The sequence below is a fragment of the Lipophrys pholis genome (assembly GCF_963383615.2).
Source record: "Lipophrys pholis genome assembly, chromosome: 12".
NCBI lineage: Eukaryota > Metazoa > Chordata > Actinopteri > Blenniiformes > Blenniidae > Lipophrys > Lipophrys pholis.
The window spans coordinates 22,880,633-22,890,695 of record NC_137641.1 but is presented as its reverse complement, the minus strand read 5'-3'; positions in this window follow the sequence as shown (position 1 = coordinate 22,890,695).

The window sequence follows — 10,063 nt, the reverse complement described above, 5'->3', positions numbered from 1 at the left end:
CACATTGAATATATTACATCTTTTTAAAAAAAAAATAATAATTTAAATGAAATATTAACCAATCTGCTGCATGAAATAATTTGCGAAAACAACAACTATAATCTGGATATAATTGAACACTCTACAATGCTAATGAATTCATATTTTTTTGTTGCGCAAATATCTCATCCATTATAATGTTAGTATTAATAATATTGTTCCAAAATTACATAAATAACAACGCAGAAATCTGAATGACTGAAGCAAGTACAAACGATAAGACGCTGAAAAAAATAAACTCCGGGTTAACTTGGTGTAAATTCATGACCAAAATTCTGATAATTTGTGTCTGAAACAATTTCCGACAGTTGGCGATGGTCGAGGGCAAAAATGGAAATAAAGATATAACAACCAGGTCTGGCTTACGAAGGCCCGCTTCATAGTACTACAAATGGTCCAAAGATGTTTATTGTCAGACGCTGCAATGCAGCTCATCTGTCATTCATGCAATCGAGCTCGGTGAATTGAAGTGAAATTAAGAGAAATAGCGAGAGTGAATTGGGAAAGGAAGATGGAGAAAATCTGACTCGGCTTTGATTGAATCCTGCACAGACAGTGGCCAGATACACCTGGGTTCCTCTGTTCGTCTGAATCCAGATATTACCCCTGAATATAAAACATCACAAGCTTGACAAGCTGCCTCCAGTGTTTCTGAGATAAGGTGGTGCTTTTTTTCTTCTTCTTTTTTTTTTTTTAACAAAGACACTGTCTTCATAAAATGCAATACCTTCAAATGTGTGTGAATGAAAATATGCACAAAAACAAACAAAAATCAAAAATGATTTTAAAGGTCATGACAGTAATCATCTAAAGTAAACATCTTTTTCTCTGCCCTGCGGAAAGAAAATTGTCTTAGAATCATGTGCCTTCTATTGCAAAGTGGAGCAAGAAAAGTTCCGAGAACAGGGAAACAAAATAAGGGTATACTGTCTGCTTCCCAGCTAAAGATTAAGGTTATACAGTATATTATACTGTACTTGAATGCCACAGAAATGCTGCTGTCGCCATCACAAATAAACTCTAGCTAGTTGAAAACGGCTCAACTCATTAGGTTGCTTACATGGCTGGTGAACGTCTTTCTCTTTTGTGCAATAGTCATTATATATTTAACAAAAACAAATTCTTACACGGGTCTTTTGAACTGTATGTACCAATAAAAAGTGATGCGTAAACACAAAGTGCACCAAGCGCCAGGTTGAGATGGTTTGAACAAAGGATGCTGGAGATGGAGCTTTGAGGTCAAAGGAGAAGAGGAAGATTCGTGAATGAAGAGTGAGATGGAGGCAGATGATCTGCTGTCGCGACCCCTGAAGAGAGAAACTCACAGAAAAGGAAGATGTATCTTTTAACCGAAGTTGTTGGATAATGTCATAGTGTACAGTGAAAAACATTCTACACATGAGGCAAACTCGAGACAGGAAAAATCCTTTCTGAGCACAAATAACCAGAGAGCAAGCGAGATAAAGGAAGGTTGGACATGAGATGACAATTAATACGTGATAAAGATTTCACAATGTGTTCAAAGCTGTTTTCACTTCATTTGAAGCTTACGTAACACCAAACAAGCACATGTCAAAATGTGAAGGTGTGTGCCACCAACACAAATTTAATCAGATATTTCTTCTGAAAAGAGAGTCTGCTTTTTTTTTTTTTTTTTTTTTTTTAGCTGTTTGTGTTTTTTAGTCATTTCCAATAGAGTAACTACAGTATTCTAATACATTTCTCAATGACTTACAAGTCAGATCATGCTGTAAGACGTTTTTGAGTTGATCATCTACTGCTGTGATATGCTTTGAACATCATGGTAATAGAAATTGAGTCGATTCATCAGAGTTAAAGGAGCCGGGCACTTCATCATTGGTACATATCAGGATCAAAACGGAGCCATGGATCTGTTGACATATGTGACACAGTTTTGGTTAATCAAAACTATAAAAACCATTCGAATGATCCAAGGAGTGAAATAAATTTACTTGTGAATTCGCAGGCGTGTGAAAACATTCAATCTTGTCCTCTGCCAGATAAAAAATAAGCATATGTCACCATTTCTAAAGTTGTCGTCAAGGTTCATGTTCTGTTTTGTGTTTTTTGTGAGAGTCTGACTCTGCTCCTTGTTTTAGGTTTCTTTCCCTGTGTTTGATAGCTGTTCCCCGCCCTGATGTGTTTCACCTGTGCCTGAGAGTGTGATTGTCATCACCTGGTGCCTTGGTTATATAAGGGGTTGTTCTTGTCCACTCTGGTTTGTCGGTCCGTCTGCGTTACTGCGTTACTGCATTCCTGCGTTTCCTGTGTCTCTGCCTTCCTGTGCGTCAACTGCTCAGCGTGTGTTGGTGGACTTCGCTCACCTTGAACTGGAAGACTTTGTTTTGGGATTTTTGATTTCTCGTTTTGACAATAAAATGAGTTTTTCCAGTGTCGGGCACCATGAGTCCACCTCTGTCATCCCACACGTAAAAAAGTTGTACATCAAAACTATGTTGTGCTGGTTGTTCTAATAAATAAACTATGCTGTATGGATACTTACATAGAAATGTGACAGAAAATTGCAACAAGCTCAAAGCAACACTGACGTTAGAAATATAGTCTGCAGAATCCCATAGATGTAGAACACAGGACCGTCTCAGCATACCCCATCTATTTCTATACATAATTTTGTTTCTGTATATTTACAGTGAGACAAAAGACTTCATTCTTGGTCATATATATATACACATATATACAGTATTCCCCAACCACACTGGTGGTTTACTTCCTCAATGATGTACAGGACAAAGTTTTTTATTCCTATTGAAGCAAGTTGGAGCAGTTTCTACCTCTAATTCTGTGGAGAGCAACATTGTGATGTCAAAGTTAAATATGACAGGTGACATTCAAACTAGAGAGTGGGTGAAGACAGCCTTGGTTGGGAGAGACACATTTCACTCGATGGTCTCTGTTCTAAGCAGATATGCAGAGACAGGAAGACCTGCTTCTCCCAGAAGAACCCCATACGTAATGCCTTTTGCGAACATGGAAACATCTGAGTAAAAGAGCACATGGTAGTCGTCTCAGAGCCTGCCAAACAGCAGTGTCATATTTTGGGAAACGCCTATCTTACCTGACAAGTCAAATACTGAAGTATTTGCTCAGAGGCCGAAGCACTCAGGTTCCAGGTGCATTCCAGGCTCTGCTCATTACCTGCTAACACACATCACTCCGGCATGTGAGCCAGGGAGATAGCAGCCTGCTCTGGTCACATGGCGTCACATGAACTGAAGCACGCAGCCAAGACAATTCTAGGACACCATCAGGACAAGTCTTGGACTGTCTAAGAGCGGTCCAGTCTCAGCTCAGACTTAAATGCCATGAAACATCTGTGGAGGGACCTGAAGATGGCAGTTCACAGATGCGCCCCGTCCAACCTGACAAAGCCCGACAGGACCTGTCAAGAAGAATGGGATAAACTACCTAAAACCAGGTGTGCCAACCCTGTAGAGACTTATCCAACAAGACCTGGAGCTGTCATTACTGCCAAAGAGGGTTCTACAAAGTATTGACTTAAAAATCTGCTGCTTTTCCAAATGACAGAATTTAGTTTTCATCTTTTGGGAGATTTGGCTTATTTTGTTGTGGATTGATGAGGAACCTGCAAATTCTATTCTTTTGAATTTAAACGGGACAGAATGTGTTACAAGTCCGTGCAGTAAAATATTTATACTGCAGAAAGGTCAATCAATTCGTCTTCAGTGCATAAGATTTTACACTCATGAAAGTTTGAAGGACTCAACATATTTTTTTAGGCTGCCATCAGCGAGGTATCCAATTTTTTTTTTTTGCCAAAATCATTCTGCAGCCTGACGACAACCATACAGCTGCAGTCAGAACTATCTCCAGCAACCAGAACAACTCGGGGTCCTGCAACAGATGGCAGGCCCCCAGCCCCCCCCTCCCGTGAGCTGGGATGGCCACACTGAGTCAGTCCGGGAGGAGACGGAACCAACTGCTTCTCAAACATTTTTAGGCAGCCAACCTGCAAAATACCTAAAAAAAAATGATATGTGAGGTGAATTAGAGCCTTTGCTATCAACAATCGTCTCCGCTTTTCTTTGACTGCTTCATTGAATGTGTCGTGTGTTATCAATGTGTGCAGAGGGAGATTTTAATTCACTCATGTTAGCAGAGAAAGGTTTAAGATAAAAACAAGACATACTTTATATTCATTGCTGAGGTCAGCCTCTTAATAAGCCAGTCTTGGACTTGTTACATTAGATTGGATTTGTCAGCTCTTGATGGAAATGTAAAAAAAAAAAAAATGTCTGGGACATATGGCCTTCTTATGGACTGCAAAACAATTTTGTCTTCTCTTAGCAGGAATCTCTATAGATTACTTTATTTACTGTGTATGTATTCAGTATTATTTCTTCCACTTTACGACACATGTCTGACTCTCTTACCTTTTAATACCACAAAAAATATAGCCCCATCTTCGCGGTGACATTCAGCACGACTAGTCATCAAATCAATAACTTCATAATGACGCCCTGCGAGGATTTCGATAGAACAGCAAGAGGATCAGACTTTTGAAAACCTCTGCTTCTGCTCCATCTCACCAACTCACAAGGCAGGGACAAAGGCGGCAGCCATAACCCAGATTCCGGCACTGCAGCCATTCTCACACTTTTTTTTTTTTTCTCAGATAAAAATCTCAACCTTAAAACATACCTGCTGCAAACCCTCCTGTCTTTTTCACCCAGTTACATCAGCAGCTGCATGTGTACAACCTGAAAGAGAGGCTCCTGCCATTTGGTCATGCAAAATTAATGAATGTAAACTTTTTAACTGACAAACCCGGGTGTTTGTTTCTGAGTCTAAAAGGGAATACAGGCCGATGTATGTGTATATTTGCTCAGAGGGAGGATGTGGATTACAGCTCTGCTACCTAGGTCTAATGAGCAGAAACCTTAATCCACACCTACCAGCTGCTAATTCCTGACTCACCTTACACTTGTTTACAAACTAGCACTGAGTCGATGTGTGATGGCAGCATGCAACGGGTTCATGAAGGATGGTATATCCATATATAAAGGTTGGATGAAGCTTAAAGGTTGTTAATATGTTCTAGCTTGTTTACTTTCTTTCCTCCATCCTCTATCCCTTCTTTATCCAGACGAGGATTGCAGGAAAGTTGAGCCGCTCCCTACTGGCATCAGGCAAGAAGCAGATCAGATCAGAACAGATCAACGGTTCATTGATGGACTCGTGCTCGGATTTTGTTCAAATGAAACAAGCAAACCGATTGGACTTCCTACATTATGGTTCTCGGGGGGCGGGCGGCATTAATGTCTGCCTCTGACTGACAATATCGTCACATTAACAGATACATTTTCTTTATTGAGCCCATGAGAGGAACCGTTATGACACACCATCATAATTAAAAACTGATTGGGAATAACAGTGAAATATCAAGCAAGAGTGCAAATGTGTCAAGCAAAACACATAAAATAACAGTAGTAAAAGCAGGGAATTTTTTTTTTTTTATTAAAAATGAGCAATTAGAGCAAAGTGAGAGTGACTAATATACACAACCGGTACATTGATGTGTACAGACAGACAGTGGTGTGTTCACCCATCAGCCATCTCCTGGGTTTTCTTTACATTTAGAAGACCGGTTCACAATGTTCCCTTTGGTCAGACTTCTGCACATCTGTAAAACACCCCATGACCTCAGAGGCATCAGGGAATTTCTGCAGAGGCATAATTCAATGTATTGCTGGACACCTAAAGATGGAGAGAGTGAACAAACACAAAGAAAGAAAGAAAGAAAGAAAGTAGTTTAGTCGTATTAGTCGATATATGATGGTAAAGTCCTTTTACCATCCAGCTGTGTGTGACTGTGCTGCAGCGACAGCTTCAGCTGTACCCATATGAGGCTCATCAGCAAACCAGCCAGTGTCTTCAGGATACAGATATCGGTGAATTGAGCTAAAGGATTGTATTAGTGTCTGTGACTGGTTCCGTGTATAATTCATCTTCTGATACCCGCCTTTAAGCATCCATGCACTCAATCAGCCCTTCAGGTCACGTTGGACTCTCTCCAGTTTGTCCTTGTCACTGGACCTGACGGCAGCCTTCCTCTTATTTCACAGAGACATCAGGCAACTAGCAATCTGAGGCCTATAATTATGAAAAGGCTCAACATGTCTTGGTGGTGTTGTGGAGACAGAATAGGAGGTAGTCAATGTTGCAGTCTATAATGATATTTTCATCATCCTAAAGTGAATTGTAGAGCACATCCCAGTCAGAGTTTCAAAGCCTTTGTGCTGGGCCTCACTGAACTTCAGAGTCCAACTCCTCACAGTCCCTATGGGGGCGGGCTGGCTTCGAACAGCAGGAGGGCGGGAACAAGATGACGCTGATATTTGACTGGTTCTGTTTTTAATGTATCGTAAAAGTCACATAAACGTTTAACCTCTTTTATGGCACCCTGCATGTTTTAGGTTCACAATAATGTATTAGGGTAGTAATAAGGTTACAGCCTAGTGTGACAATCCTGAACAGAAAAGACGTGTAAGAAATCGCAGTTGTTGAGCCTTAATGTTCACGTGGTGATGAGAATAGGGACCCTAACTGGAAGGTGAATAAGCACAACAGGTTTCACACACACTTTTAGCAACATTTGACTCATTCACACACACTGACTGACAAAAGCAACCGAAAAGCCTCATAAAACACAGAAAAACCAGACAAACTACAAATTACATGCTCTCAACTCCAAATGTGTACAGTAAGGCGACTCGGATTCTGCTTGTCAATAATTGTCTCTGACGGTGAACAATCAACTTTCTGTATATAGCTTTTCTTCTTTAAAGCTCGGTAGCTTTGCTCTCTCGTCTTCCACCTCTCCTTTGAAATGCAACGTTACCAGCTTGTGTGGGCAGGGGAGAAATCACATTAACAGATAATAGAAATTAAGATGTGGGCCACATTTCGAAGCTTCTCCTGTCAGGTACATTAGCACGGCGGTGTTGATGGGACAACTAAGCAACACCCACAATTTGTTTTCACAGACGTGGTTAAAAAAATGTTTTAAATTTTTTTTTAAAAATACCACCACAATACTTTATTTTTCATTGAAATGAAACAAAGAGAAGTAAAAATTTTAGGTAAAAAAAAAAAAGATTGGCATTTGCAAAGCATCATACAATTGCATGTCAAAGCAATGCCATATTGATACGGAGATCGCCACACTTTCCCTCACAAACTTTCCTTCACATCCACTCGTATACGTATACGTACATGCGGGTTGTGAGCCTTTGTGAGAAACCCATATAGGTTATCACGTTACCAGTCAGATGGACGTCGTCGTTGAAGAGCCCTGCTCACAGACACACCATTTTATTTGTCCTTATAATTTCGGCTTACTGCGCCTGACAAGTGTGATGTCCTTTTACACACCGGCTGAGGGGGGAGAAAGTGCTGACATGGACACTTGTCCCATGAATTTTGTGCCAGCGACAGGAATGTGCTGACACCACCAACTGTCTCAGGAAGAAATCTCAACAAAGAAGTGAAATTAAATGCCGACAACTTCTTCTGTGCTTCCTGGAGTTACAGACCCGCTTTAATATTTCATACCTGCTTTTTAGTCAGGTCTTTTTTTATTCATGTCTGACCTGATGAGAACTGGGTTCAAGGGATGAAGGAAGAGGAAAACGAACGACATTGTTTGCATTCTCGCCACACAGTTTTCCTTACCAATATCAAGAATTGCTTGATTATCATTAACTATCACTTGTATTTTCTTGTCGTTCATGAAACAAGCATTTGGAATGATTCATAATCGCAAGTTGTATGTCCAAAAACAATTAGACTAAAAAATTAAAAATTATTGACAATCCAATAATACCAATGTGTACCAGTCATATCGGTTTCATTCAATTCCAATACCAAAAAGGTTGAGATCATATTTAAAACTACCACAAAAAATATATTTATTTTTGCCACAAACCCCTTGGGTCATTAAACAAAAGGTCAACAACATTATTAGAGATTTAAAAAAAAACAAAAAAAACCCCAGCAATAACAAGATTTAAAATATCGAAGAATTAAAAACAGTTAGTGATAAACTACAACATATTGTAACAATGAAGGAGAAATGTTCCACAGTGGATTATTCCATGTATCCTGAAGCAGCCGTCGTTTTTTTTTTTTTTTTCCAGAAATATAAGCAACATGCAGCTGGTGGTGAGGGAACACTATCTTCTCTCAGAGACTTTAAAAATTAACCAACCACAAAAGAAGGTGAATCCACCAAAGGATTGAACATCAACCCTGAACATCACCTGTTTACCAGCGGCCCTTTGCATACATAACTAGCATAATGTCAACGCTCATTGAGGCAAATTTTCTGGTGATCAAATGAACATTAAACAGTTTCTATGGTGTGTAGACTGACGAGGAGAGAGCCTGTTCAGCTTGTTATCTGTGCAGAGTTCACAAGCCTCTATCTCTGATGGTATGGGTTTACATTTGTGCCTATAGTGTGGGTATCTTACAAGTCTGGAAAGGCAGCATCTGCTGAAATATTTAATGAATAGAAATAAATACAGTATATGCTGAAAAGTATTCAGAGGTTCCATAACATCACCGCGATGTCTGTTGCAGTGATGATGTCTCACCAGACTGGCTGTACTGTACATACTGCTGAGAGAAAGAAATATACAACACATTTAAACTTTGAAAAAGAAGGAAATGTTGATTGAGAGGTTGAATATTTGTGATGATGAGTGAAGTAAAACAACAAAGCAATGTGAGAGGAATGGCCACACACAGGAAAAAAAAATAAAAATGTAGGTCACTATGTGGCCTGGAGTCTTGGATTAGATTTCAAAGATTCGACCTGAGGGAAAAATTCACCCCAATATGGATATCACAAATACTTGGGCTCTCATCTCAAACTGACATGGACATTTGCGAACATGATTGACAGTTATCTTTCTGGGAATAGAAACCCAGTGGTACAAAATCTAAATGTACATGAATGCTATTCTGATTCTCCTACACTAATAGAGAGAAATTTCAAGATCCCCATAGAAGACTTCAGCCCGGTGTTTGGTGTGGTTCCCCCCACTCAGGATGCCGCATGCTTTTCATTTATTTCTCGTGATTGCATGACATCCTTGGTGGAGGGATGTGACCTTGGAGAGACTGTCGCATCTTGTAGCACTGTGGGCGCATCACAGCTATCCTCCTTCCGTGCCGTATCCCCTCAGATGAGGGTGCTACAATACAAAGGCATTTCAAAATGGGAACGTACAATGTTATTCTCCCAGTGCCTTCATATTTGTTTACTGACAGCTGGCTGTAATAAAATAGAATTGAAGGGAATAACTCATCTGGAATCCCACCAAAACAAAACCCCTCAGAGGCTTTTTGAGAAGACAGTAAGTCAATCTGTCAGTCAGCTCAGTAGTGAATATCCTGTGGATATCAGTGTCTGTAGTGTATTCATACCAATACCACAGATTTGGACCTATACAATCTTTATGTTCACCTGTGTACTTAAATTGGTAGAACAAAAATATTTAGTTACACTCAGGGTGTCTTCAAGGAAGCCCAAAACATGTGTTGTTGCATGTTGCGCCAAGAGGCTGAATCAAAATTAATTTGGCAATCATGTGATTTCCATAGCACACCAGCAGATATGTTTTCATTTCTGAAAAATGTCAACATCCATAATTATGGAAAGACATGTTCTATTTTAAAATATAATGTGTCCGAATTATTTTTGTTTTTAAATACTATTAAATTGCAAATGGCATCATAATGACATTTATTTAGTACAAATATCTCCTCGTAATTCAACATATACAAGAGCACAGTAATTACTGCTGGATGGACACACTCTTTCAGTTGATCAGGTAAAAAGCATGAATATTACTAACTACTACTAACTACTTTTGGTATTTAACTGTACCTGTTCCTGTGGTTACTTGGTTGGGTTGTAAAATGCTTGACTATTATAGGCTTTTGTTTAGAGTGTTGC